Genomic DNA, 13,928 nt, shown 5'->3' on the forward strand with positions numbered 1-13,928 from the left:
CCCTTTGTTGGAATGCTTTATACTTTCCACAGAACAGAAACTAAAATAATCTGTTATACAATTGGTCACAAATACAGTCTTCCAGTTTTTTTTGCCCATGCACATGAGTATTGTCTAAAATATGTCTTCTTTGTAGCAGCTAGGCACTGCCACCACCGTGCTTGGCTGAGTTCACAAATCTGTTGTAGCCTGGAGCTTCCCCGTCACTTCTCTGGCTCTCCTCTCCTGCTAAGCTTTGTTTCCCGGCAGTAATTAAAATCTTCTGCCCCCGCCGTAGCTCCTGCTGCTGCTGGAACCGCCACAGCCACCTTGGTTTCATGGTTCGGCAAAGTATTGGCCTCCACCACCACAGGGGCCAGCACTTCTGCCTCCAAAGTTTCCTCCTTTCACGGGTCCAAAATTTGAAGATTGATTGTCATAACTGCCAAAATCATTGTAGCTTCTGCCACCTCCAAAATGGCTTCCATCGTTACCAAACCCATTATAGCCATCGCCACTGCCACCATATCCACCGCTACCACGGCTGCCACCAAAGCAACCTCGGCCACTGAAGTTTCCTCCGCGACCAAAGATGTCATTCCCACCAAAACCCCCTCCAAGACCACCACCAAAGTTTCCAGAACCACTTCGACCTCTTTGGCTGGATGAAACACTGTCATCTCTTGCTTAGGTAGGGCTTTCCTTTCTTCACAGTTGTGGCCATTCACAGTGTGGTATTTCTTTTTTGTTTTGTTTCTGTTTTTTTAAACCTGTGTTCTTTTTTTAAAATTTATTTATTTAATTTATTTATTTTTGGCTGCATTGGGTCTTTGTTGCTGTGCACAGGTTTTCTTTAGTTGCAGCGAGTGGGGACTACTCTTCCTTGTGGTGCGCGGGCTTCTCATTGCGGTGGCTTCTCTTGTTGTGGAGCATGGGCTCCAGGTACGTGGGCTTCAGTAGTTGCAGCACACAGGCTCAGTAGTTGTGGCTCGCGGGCTCTAGAGCACAAGCTCAGTAGTTGTGGCGCACGGGCTTAGCTGCTCCACGGCATGTGGGATCTTCCCAGACCAGGGCTGGAACCCATATCCCCTGCATTGGCAGGTGGATTCTTAACCACTGTGCCACCAGGGAAGCCCCACAGTGTGGTATTTCTGAATGACAATCTTGTCTACGGAGTCATGGTCATCAAAAGTTAGGAAAGCAGCGCCTCTCCTTTTGCCACTGCCTAGGTCAGTCATGAATTCAGTCACTTCGATTTTCCCACACCGTTCAAAATAATCTCTTAGGTGATGTTCTTCAGTGTCTTCTTTAATGTCACCACCAAAAATCTTTTTCACAGGTAAATGGGCACCAGGTCTTTGAGAATCTTCTCTTGAGATGGCCCTCTTTGGTTCCACCACTCTTCCATGCACCTCGTGTGGCCTTGCATTCATGGCCGCATCCACCTCCTCCACAGTGGCGTATGTGACAAACCCGAAGCCTCTGCAGTGCTTGGTGCTCAGATCCCTCATTACCACACAATCTGTGAGCGCTCCCCGCTGCTCAAAATGGCTCCTCAGACACTCATTGGTTGTTTCAAAGCTCAAACCTCCAATGAAGAGCTTCCACAGCTGTTTGGGCTCTTTGGGACACTCTGACTTGGACATGATGGCAGTGGAGGGGGGAGATGTCAATGATGCTTACTCAGCAGCATCCATGGGCACAAAGCCCATCTACCGAACATATCTCGATTTCCTTGCTTTTAAAAGAAGACACAAGGAAGAGATTGTTCCTCTGCTTAGGAGGGATGTTGTCCGCCCAAATGAGACACAGGGGATGAAAGCCGCTCTCTTGACACCAGTCTGAGGGTTAAGCCAGCACCAGAAAGGGGCAGAGGCAAAGGAATCCAGAAAGACAGAGGAAGAGCCAGAGTCACGCTGCCTTTGGATCCCTCACCATATAAGATAATAGAGTGCTTCACGGTTCAAGCTTGCTGAGTAGGAGTTTTCTGTCTCTTGCCTCCAAAACCACCTTAACCAACACCAGTACCTTGCAGACAGGAGATACTCTGAAGTTTGCTGGATGAATTAAAGTAGGACGACGGGGCTGGTTCACTGCCCTCAAAGGACTCCTTAGGCAGCATGACTGTCCCCCATGCTAAGCAACCTCATACACGAAAAGATTTTTCCAGCTAGAAAGATACAGGGTCTTTTTGTTTGTTTCCTTGCTTGTTTTGTTAAAGGTTTCCTCATGGGCTACTTTTCCTAGAAAACATTTTAAATGTCTTTTACTATTACCTTTTGGCAGCCTGTGTGTTACACAGCAAAGTTCAGGAATAGGTCGTCACAAAGGCAGATGGTTATTGAGTACTTATTATAGGCCAGACACTATTACGCTGTTGTAATCTACACAACAGCCCTCAGCCTGATACTGTTATCACCCTCCTTTTACAAATGCAGAAACAGAGGCACAGAAAATTTAATTCCCTTGCCCAAGGCTAGCAGCTGGGATTTGAACCTGAACAGTTGGCTCCTACATTATGCTGTGTAGGTACGCTTTGGCTAGGTGCACTGTGGCACTCCTTAGTTCAGATAACTGCAATCCATTCCCTAGAGGGTGGTCAGAAAAATCTTTAAACTATTAAAATCTCCTTAAGACTCAAATCATATTAACCTCCACTCAGTGCCCTTCAGTGGATTCCCGTGGTTGTTCTAGAGAGCACCCAAAATAACGGACACAGCCCACAAGGCTCTGCGTATGTTACCCCACAGTCATTTCCAGCCCTGTCCCCATGCTAGTGACCACTCTGGCCACTCTGACCACCTTCCAGTTCCTCTAACATTCAGTCTTTTTCACCTTTTGCACCTGCTTTTCATTCTGCCTGGGCTCACACCTTCCCCTCTCCCCTCAGACAGACAGACAGACAGACACACACACACACACACACACACCCTTACTCCTACGTAACTTCAGCTCATCCTTCAAGTCTCAGTGTAAACATTTTACTTTCTCAGCAAGTTCTTTGCTGACCCGTTAGTCTAAGTTTGTCCCACCATCACCCTCTCCCCTGTCACCTTTGTCACAGCCTTTATCAGAATGGATAATCCCATCAGTCGGTGTGACTTGCTGCTTTGTCTCTGTCCTCCCCAAGGAGAGGCTCAGCTCCACGTGCGAGGGATCATGTCTGTGTCGTCACTAAAGTGTCCCCAGCAACAGACAGGCATATCATCAGCAATGGTGGGTAAATATTCGGGGAAAAGCGGGAGGAAGGAAGTTGAGGGGGGAAGAAAAAGTTGGACGGAAGGAAAGCAGGTGAAACTGGGAGAAGGTTGGAAGGAAGGAAGGGATTGTGGGGCTCCTCCGAGTTGCCACTTTCAACACTGTAACATTTTTCACTCAAATAAGCAAGGGCCTTGGCCTTAGCAATGGCTAGCTTATTTCCTCCCTTCTTTCCTCCCTCCCTTCCTTCCTTCCTCCCTTTCTCTTTGTATGTCTACCTTCCTATTTCCTTATTCCTTTTTTTAAATCTCCATGAAACAGAAGTAAATTATTAAATAGAACCAGCATCAAAACATTCAATTATCCTTAAATTTTAAAATGAAACATCTGTGTTGGGCACACAAGACATTTTTACCATTTTTTACAGAGAGTCACAGGGATTTTCCTCCTTCCACCCTCCTTTCCTTCTCAGGGATGTTTCCATTTATATTATGTGGATGGATCTTACAATCTCCCCTACATTTCGGTGCAATAATACCAATCAAGCTAATATACTGGAACTAGGCATATAACTAAGAAAGGCAACTAGACAATTAGCTAGATCTTTCACGTATAGGATTAAGTGACTGTAAAGAAATTGTAACATGATGTCAAGAGATTTACTGCTTAAACATTTTCCTTTAATGAATTAAGAAAGAGCTAGTGAGAAAAATATAATGACATGGAAATATCCAAGCAAACAGGAAACATTTAAAGTTGAGAATTGTTAAAATAGAGAGTAACCTGAGAAAAGCAATACAATTTCTAGCACTTTTAAGTCGATTTAAAATAGACAAAATAAATTCATTCTAGAACATACCCAGCTACCTATGAAATGTGATTATATTCGATATACTGTCTTAAAATTTATTTTGCAGAGCACTGCATTAATAATATAAGTAAAATGGTATTGACCAACAAAACTCTACACCACTGACGCCGTACATCGTTTTCCTGGGTATGAAAGCACAAAGGATTGTGCTTTAAGTATGGGAAAATGGGAAATGCCTTCTTTCTTTGTTTGGGTCATTTTCAAATTCATTTTATTCAGAGTACCCATCAGTTAAGAGCCTGATGTAGCAGTGAGACTGATGAAAGCAAGGAAGGAGGGAATCTATGCATTCAAATTAGTATTATCATTCAAGAGTGTTCCCTGGAGATTATGCATTTATTCTTCAGTAACTCCATCCGCAATTATTTTGGGAAAATTTCCATTTGGAACTATCTTTTCTGTGGCGGTCCTGCTTGGCAGGAGGTGTACAAGTTAGCCCATCACTGATATATGTGTATCACCTGCCATGATAAAGGTTTAGGCTTGGAAGGGACTTTACAGTTTATCAAGTCTTTATTTTATGGATGAGAAAACTGAGATCCAGAAAATTTAAGACAGTTGACAAAGTCACAGAGCTTTCATTCACTTAAAAATCAATGAGAGAATGAGAAAAGGGATTTGAACCACCACTTCATTGAATTGTTCAACGTATATAATTCTTTTTTATTGGATCCCCTCATTCATTCATTCCACAAATATTTACTGAGTACATGCCCGGCACTGCTGAGGATATAGCGGTGAACAAAACAGACAAAAAACGGCACATCTTCACGGAGTTCACATTCCAGGGATTCAATAAAATTTAAATTCCTGATTCTATTTTCTATTCTAAGGTTACTATTTTAACAGTTCTCAGGAAACACCTGATTAGAATCAAAGATGTTGAACAAAATGCTCCACTGACATAATTTGATGAGTGTAGGAATTACAAAAATGAATCAACCCTATTGATTACAAAGAGACAAGAAAGCAGTGCACGTTCAATTTTTTAAAGGAGAAATTAAACCCCATGAAAAAACAATGTTCCAATATGACATCCAGATTCACCAGCCACATCTCCTAAAACAGAGGGAAAGACTGTTAGAAATAAGAGAAAAGAAAACTAAGCATTTTTAAAGGCTTTCCGTGCAGGGTAAGAAAACATGAAACTTTTGGCAAGCATCTTGGCAGCTTGCAGGATGAAACCACTCACTGCCTGCAAGTGTTTATCCCACAGCTGTTGGAAATGAAGGATGTCAAAATACGCAAAAGTAAGAATCCATGCACACACATCAAAGAAGCAAATCTCCGGGGCGCACCCAGCATCGAAGTGGACGATAGATGGAGCTCACGAGGAGACGCAGGAATGAGAGGTCCTGGACCATGTAGAAGACCAACCAATCTTAATGTCACAACCAGAACCTGGCCTGTGTTCATGTCTCCTGTACCGTCATGGAAAACTATCTCAGACATTCGGAAATCCATTTTAATAAGATACAAGGCCTGTGGCTGTTACTTCATTCTGTACAAGGTGCATTTATTTACTCAATGATGACATCAGGAAAACTTAGGCAGGGCTCCCTTTTTTCTTTTTGTGTTTTTTTTTTTCTTTTTTAAAGAAATCTCATATTTACTGCACCAAAAGAAATCGTTATTCTTAAAAGCCAAATGTTGATCCTATCTTATAAAGAAAAAAACATTTTTATTTTGAGAAGCTGATATTCTGAAAGTTCATACAACCCTGTAGTTCTTTGGCTTAAGTGAAAATACCACATTCCAGGCACAAAGGAGCGGCTAAATTCACTAATGGGTCAAAGACTATGCAACCTTCTAGGTGACAGTTTCACAATTTGGAGAAATGGTGATATGCTTTGTTTCTCTGTTTTTCAATCTTTGTGGAATTTGACCATGTTAGTTTTACAATTTCAATAAATGTTTACTAAAAATAAAATGGAGTGAATCTCCACTACAGCTAGAAGAAGCATGTGCTAAGGTTCCCCCTTTCACATAAAGTGACAAAGGAAGGTGACGAAGCCATAGAAAGCAATGGAGAGATTATCCACAGGTCAACCAAGTCATAGAACATGGGATATACAAGGGTTAAGTTTTTTCTCTTACATCACCTAGTCATTCAAATAATTCAAGGGACTTTTGTAAGCATTAGGAAATTGGTCCCTAAAATGTCATAGGTTATTAAGATAAGAAAAAGAAAGAGGGGGAAGGCACTGGAGCTGCATTGTAAATCACTCTGATGAGAACCTAGAGAGGACACAGGACAAGCCACAGTTCTGAGCTGCAGGCTGCACGAGGCTGAATCAATAGAGGCAAATATGGCTTCCCAGCCACCGTGTGCTCTGGCCCACAAAAGTCAGCTGGCAGGACTTGTATCATATAATAAATTCCCAGAGGACAGCTTGACTACATATACAAAAACATGTATATCCTTCAACCCAATAATTCCTTTTTTAAGTCTTTAAGAGCTAATCAGAGAAGCACACAAAAATGTCTGCATAGGGCTTCCCTGGTGGCGCAGTGGTTGGGAGTCCGCTTGCCGATGCAGGGGACGCAGGTTCGTGCCCCGGTCTGGGAAGATCCCACATGCCGCGGAGCGGCTAGGCCCCTGAGCCATGGCCGCTGAGCATGCGCGTCCGGAGCCTGTGCTCCGCGGCGGGAGAGGCCACAGCGGTGAGAGGCCCGCGTACCGCAAAAAAAAAAAAAAAAAAAAAAAATGTCTGCGTAGAAGATGCTCATTTCAGCATTCTTTATAATATGAAAAAAATGGACATGCCCCCAATGTCCCACAAAAGGGCTATATGAGGGACTCATGCTGCCTTTAAAAGGAAATACGCAGGCATAAAATCAGTGATATGAAAAATATCTCCATGACATGTTGTTGAGCAAAAACAAGCAGTTTATAAAATGACATGCATGGTATAGTGTCATTTTTATTCAACGAGAGGTACAAATGATAGAGAGACTTTTGGAAGAATGGTCTCCAGTCAATTGGCAGTGGATATCTCTAGGTGGAGAATTTAGGAAAACCTTTACTTTGTTTCTTATTCTGTCCTGTGTTGTTCCAACCTTCTAAAAGAGTGCAGGTGGATTTTATCATCTAGTCCTGGAAGGAAGGGGAAAGGACCACCGCTGGAGCCTCTTGGAAAGTCCCGGGAAACCCCGGGATACCAGTGGGAGGCCCCGAGGATAGATTGGAGGGTAGGCAGAAAGGCTTAAATGATGTGGAAGCAAAGAGAAAGCCAAGGCAGTTTATGGCAAGAGGAAGGACTGTGACGAAGCAGAATTTCCGGGTGATTAGACTGAATTCTCTTTGAGTCTGCATGGGATTGCGTGTCCCCATTATTATTCATAGAATTCCTGCCATCAGAGGACTCAGTGGGCCACTGGAACAGCCTGGCTAACCGAGATTTCCTCTGTTAGCTTAGAGCCTGTGCAGGAAAAACAAATACCAAGTTAACTTTCTCAAGAAATACCACCATCTTTCGAGATGGAGGAGAAATTGTTCCAGGGAACATACTAAATCATCAAGGTCCACAGGTAGGCTCAAAACTGTCTTGAATGGCAGTTGCATTCATCACTGAGATATACTAAGTTTTTCTTTCCTAAAAAAGGATGAAAAAAGAGATCAAAGGATATATTTCTTACTATGACAGGAATCCAACAGTGATTATGGAATATCCTATAACTATTATATTTAGGTTTGAAATATTCATAAACCAAAGATGTGCATAGTTATCTACTAGAAGTGTAAGAGCTCTAATGGGCGAAATTCTCTGGGTGGGTAAATGAGAAGCATTTTGGGCCTGGTTACTAGTTTGCCTGATTGGAGATTCCTTACAGAGTGGGTAGAGCTAGCAACAGAAATTTAAAGTATTCACTTTTCAAAGAATCTTCAATAACATATTTTCCATTACCTAAATTCACAAACGTGTCATAAAGATATACCCAAAATACTTATTTAAAAGGAAAATATCTCCAAAATTATTATCCCAAAGAGTTCCAATTTAAATGTCCGGGAAAATGACATCCTAATTTTCAGAGGGCTTTCCTATTTGATCCTTTTCAAACTTAACTGCCAAAAGAAATAAAAGATAAAACCATAAAGTAAAACCAAGCTGCAACAAAGAATCTTCAAACATTTGAGCCTCTTTAAACATTTTAGAACATCTCAAAGTGAAAAACGTCTCTGCTCAAACCTAGTTAGAAAATATTTGATGTTACAACACAGATTTTCTATCATGCACTTTGAGTTAACACAGAGATACGACCTAATACAAGAAGCATGGCTTCTCCCACTGGGAATTCTTAAGAGATGAGAAATATAGCATGCTGCCTATTTACTTGGTTTGAATTAATAGCAATGTATTTATAGGATATTATTGAGATCAACTTATTCTCTGGCTGTTCACTGCTTAAAATTTTTCCCATTTAGCAGAATCCATACATGGCTAATGTTAAAAATGAGTTTTTTTGTGAGACCAAAAAAGAAAAAAAAAAGTATTTGATTGTATAATCTTCAAAGTGTTTAATTTGTATTAAAGCTAAATCCAGAGGCTCTGAAACCTTCGGGGCTCTCCATGTGGATTTTTGTTCTGGTTCACACACCTTGAGACAAAGGCTCATAGTCAAGATGTGAAAAAGACGTTTTTTTGTGTGCGAGATGCGGGGCAAATTTATTCCCGAGGCAGCCTGGAATGGGCTTCAGAAAACGGATAGAGTGTCTTCTTAAAGAAAGGGCCTCTAAGTGAACTCGACTGCCATTCAAAAGATTTGCTCTGACACTTAACAAGTGGTGCAGGAAGAAAGGAAAATCTGTTGTTAGGTTTGGGGTGTTTATCAGCCCCCCTCGAGACACTTGACCTAATGCTTTGGCCCCCCTAATCCGCTGATCTGCATGCCGTGGCTTCGTAAGCCTCAGCCCCCAACTGCCGGCCAAACTGCTTGCAACACTTGTCCCAACATACAGCTCCCTGGGTACATTGTGTGCCGCTCACCTACTCCCCTGCCTCCCCTGCCTCCCCCCGTCTCGCGGCTCCCCCTAAATTTAATTCTGCTCACAAATTGTGAAATAAGTTGTTTGGGCTGGATTTGTCGAGGGAATTGTCCCACTAATGAAACAGTCTGTTCATTATACAGTTGTAGGACGGAAGATTTAGAGCTCCCATACCCCGGGCCCCGGGCAGGTTAAGGTTTTTAGACTGACAGTTGACAAAAGAATGAATAGCTCTCTCCTGTCAAATCAGGCTTACAAACAGCTTGGCATACAAACAGTTACTGCTTGTATGCATGCGGATTTAGGGTCCCCGCCTGCTAATGCCCCAGATTTGTAAGTACAAATTGGTTAGTCTTCAAACTGTTGGCAAAAGGAATAAAATGACCAAAAATTAGTTTGTGTTAGCCTTTCCCCAACCTCCCCGCTCCTGCAAGTGAAACATTAAAAAAAAAAAAAGAAAAGGATAAAATAGTGTGTAATGGTCTCATGGAATATTGTTGGGTTTTTGCTTAAGACATCAAATTAAGCAGGATCATTGTTTGGCAGGAAACATTTTGTTCTGTTCGGGCACCCTGCTTCCCAGAAAGCAGCTGAAGATCTAATGGAATTAATTTAAGATGCATGATTTTAAAAGATGGTGGGGAGGAGATCAAAAACTTTCATTTCTATTCATTTTAGTACCTGTTGCTTAAAAGTAGTCACAATACTTCCCTTCCTTTTAATTGCATTGGTCTTTTAAAATGAGTCATTTAGATTTCTGAACCTTTCTCATAGGCAATTATGTGTAAATTAGATAAAACCCATTTTATTTTTCTATGGCGTTTCGTTTTGTGAGTACATTAAACTAATTTATTGAGGCAGAATGCTTTACAGGTAATAAAGTGAATATTTTTACCATGTGATTTATCATCAGTTTCGTGATAATTTTTAGTCTGGATTGGCTTAAGTATAACTCTTTGATTTATTATAAATGCAGGAGACTAGCAGACAAAATTAATATCACATATTTCTATCACTTTATAGGAGAAACAAACAAAGGTAACAGACTAAGATTTTTTTCAAATTCAAGCTTGATCTAGCTAACATTTTTGACTTAAGAACTCTTTCCTTCTTGATCAGATACAGCCCCAGGAAGGCCAAACTCCCTGTAATACTAGGAGTTAGCACTTCATATTTTAGTAAGTTCGTTATCACGTTTCTGTGTACTCTAAAGACAATTTTAAAAAACCAGATCTTCTGGCAACTTTGCAAGCAGCCATTATGAATTAGTTCAAACATCCCTTAAAACCTTTACCCTTATCAGTGTCTAAATCCTGTACTGTTATTTTGCAACATTAAGAGTTCCAAACAATAAGTATAATCTTAACACATAAATGTGCAAGGTCAATGATATTTGGCTGTTGGAAATCTGAATAGAGCAAAAACATTAGGCTGCTAGAGGGTAAGAGGGACAGCCTCCATCCCTGATGTGGTTGAATCATTTTCTATGATGTTGTTCAAGTATATACTGCACACATGAGCCCTGATGTCAACAGTGGTCCTTTAAATCTGGGGGCACGAGTAGGAAAGAAAGTTTCAAACAACTCAACAAAGAACTGTACACTAGGGCTGCACAAAAACCATCCCCGGGGGGTCTCTTTCCATTTTCCATCTCTCCTCCAAAACTTTGCCAATATTTCCCTGCAATGGCCATTCTTTTCTCAGCAAACCTAAGACTTTTTCCTACTTCATCATGTCATTTTAAAGGCATTTCAAAGACAGATGCCATGACTTGTGAAGAACTTTGGGCTGAGAAAACGCGTATGTTTAGTGAAATCTTTTTAGAGAATTATGCTTAGAAAAATGGCATTTCCCCGTGAATTTTGCCATGGAATGACTCCTTTACCATGGAAAGCTGTTGGAAAACTCAAGGGCTTCAGTAATCAGTCACCTGTTTGGGGCAGGCTTCTCTCTACAATCCACTAGGATTAAAAAGAACCCAGGGATGAGTAAGACCAAAGCTGATCCAAGTTCCATGCAAAGACTGAAGAAAAATGAATAAATTCTTAGAGCTGCCTCTTTGCCTTAGTACTGATGAGATACGAAAGTTGCTGGTGGAAGCCATTTTTAATAGCAAGTGGTAGACTAAAATACAAAGCTTTTCGGCTCAAAAAAGGAGACCTGGTGCTAAAGAAAACGGCATAATTAGCAGGGTAGGGGATGGGCATTGTATGCAGGTCTCTGTGGAAGGAAGTGCCATTGACCTACATGTACAGTCTTCCAGGGTGGCAAAGTGACCCCTCTAAGAGCTACCCTGTCCCTGCAACATGGGAAGAATAGTATTTCCTACTGTTGTTGTGATGAATAATTTATGTGTAACGCTATGTCTGGTCGCCTGGTCCAGCAATTAAAAATATATATAAAATCAGTATCTATATCTAGATCTGTATCTATCCAAAGCAGAAAAGTACTAGTGTCTTCTGAGGCATCCAAAAAACCCAACGGAAAACACAGGGCCATGGTTGTAGCCTAATAAGTTAACCTAACTGGTAAATCCCACTCTGGTGCTAGACTACCAGGTAAGACTTAATTCATCAAATGTCAGGTCTGGATGTCTGCCTCCCTCATTTCACAGATGAGGAAACCGAGGTTCAAATTCACATGGGGTTAAAACTCAGGTCCTCTAACCCCCAGTCTAATAATGTCTTCAGCACATTCATTTTAAAGGAAATACTGTAAATGCTGTAAACTGGTTTATGTTTTGGGTACTTAATTCTAATTTTATTTGTATAAAAAGGGACATTTGGGTGAGCTCAGTGCGTTTTCTAATTGACACTCTTTGGCCACTTTTTGCCTTCTGAGTGTGTTTGCAGATCTGTAAGAGCTATTTTTAGAAGTTAATTACAGTGTCTAATCTTTCCAGGTAAATGCTGAGGTGGTGGTTATTGTCTTGTTACTTGCGAAGTCAAATAATCCAAACTAAACACATCTATTCTTTTTTCTTAACATCTTTTAAACATTTAACACTGAAAATACATTTTTCACATAAAAGAATTATTATTTGAGAAAACTGTACCTAAACCTGGGCCCGAGGGAAAAATGAATGGCAAACAGGAATGCCAATTAAAACAGGTTTTATGAGAAACGTACTTGCTTCACCTTACACAGGTTTTCTAAGATGCCCTCAGCTCCCCTAGAAACCTCTAAAAGGTTTTTGTTTTCTCCTTTCCATTCCCTTTCTGGGGCGGCTGCCAGACCAACTTCACCACAAGCACCAATTCAACGAGAAGGGACAGAAGCTAAAACAACTACCCCTCGGGGCTCAGGTTAGAATATTAGCAGCTCATCGCTTGGACTACATATTGCATCGATTCAACAGACTCCTTGTAAAATTCAAGTATTATCAGCACACCAGTTCGGCAGAGATTATCTTTTAGAGAAAGGGGTACAGAAAGAGAAAGCTAGAGCCCCCAAGATGAATTTCGCCCATTCTCCCAGTACCAGCTCACAGAAGATGCATACGAGAGCCACCACTGTTTAACTAAAGATGGGACCTGGATATTCAATCCCGTGTGAGAAGGAATATGGTGTAGGAGGTTGAAAACCAAAACAAAAAACAAAGAGGCTGTGCAGTCAGAAGACAAGGCTTTGAATTTTATTTCAACTACTCAAAAGCTATCTGACCTTGGTTATTCTTTTCTGCACGTATAGACTTTTTTTTAGTTAATTTTTTGTCGAAGTGTAGTTGATTTACAATATTTTATTAATTTCAGGTATACAGCATAGTGATTCAGTATTTTTGCAGCTAATACTCCATTTTTGGTTATTACAAGATAATGACTATAATTTCCTGTGCTACATAGTATATCCCTGTTGCTTATCTATTTTGTACTTAGTAGATTGTATCTCTTATTAATCCCATACCCCTAATTTGCCCCTCCCTCCCCCTTTGGTAATCACAAGTTTGTTTTCTATGTCTGTGAGTCTGTTTCTCTTTTGCCTATACATTCATTTGTATTATTTTTTAGATTCCACATATAAGTGATATCATACATTTGTCTTTGTCTGATTTCACTAAGCATAATACTCTTTAGGTCCATCCACGTTGCTGCAAATGGCAAAATTTTATTTTATTTTTTTATGGCTGAGTAATGTTCCATTGTGTATATGTAACACATCTTCTTAATCCAATCACCTGTTGAGGGGCACTTGGGTTGCTTCCCTGTCTTGTCTATTGTAAAGAGCCCTGCTATGAACATTGGGGTGCATGAATCTTTTCAAATTAGTGTTTTTGTTTTTTTCTGGTTATATGCCCAGGAGTGGAATTGCTGGATCATACGGTAGTTCTATTTTTAGTTTTTTGAGGAGCTTCCGTGCTGTTTTCCACAGTGGCCGCACCTTGTTTAAGTTATTAAACTAGGTTGTGCATGGTTTCTTCATCTATAAGGTGGGGTGATGTTGGATATTCTCAAGCTCCTCCAGTGCCCTGCTCTTCTAATTGAGGTCCTTGGACCAGCAGTATCCACACGGCCTTCTTAGGAATGCAGAATCTCAGGCCCCGTTCCACCTGCAGAATCAGAATCTTTTTTAATAAGACACTCCTATGATTCATATACATGCTAAAGTTTGAGAAACACCAGCTTAGAATACACTTTTCTCTACACTCTCAACTTATCCCTTGAGGCTTTGGCTGGGTGGTGTATAAATGAAGGCTAGAATTTTCGACGAGGATCCCCCATACACCAGAACACTACCCAGCAGTAGGGGTTGCCAGGCAGTTATTTGAGGAGTTTTATGATACATTGAATCTTCCAGACATCAAGGTAATTTGACCATTAAAGAAATAACTTTTTTTAAGGTAGCCCAAAACAAGCCAACTCAAGCGATTAATGGGATTAGTGTGGTGATACTGAA

General features: G+C 40.9%; 1 pseudogene; it reads right to left on the minus strand.

Moving 5' to 3' along the window:
* Positions 1 to 252: 252 nt before the first annotated feature.
* On the minus strand, positions 253 to 1,625 carry LOC114891285 (annotated as a pseudogene).
* Between the last annotated feature and the right edge of the window lie 12,303 nt (positions 1,626 to 13,928).

Source organism: Monodon monoceros, unplaced genomic scaffold, assembly GCF_005190385.1.
Source record: "Monodon monoceros isolate NGI ecotype Baffin Bay Population unplaced genomic scaffold, NGI_Narwhal_1 Super_Scaffold_11, whole genome shotgun sequence".
Taxonomy (NCBI): domain Eukaryota; kingdom Metazoa; phylum Chordata; class Mammalia; order Artiodactyla; family Monodontidae; genus Monodon; species Monodon monoceros.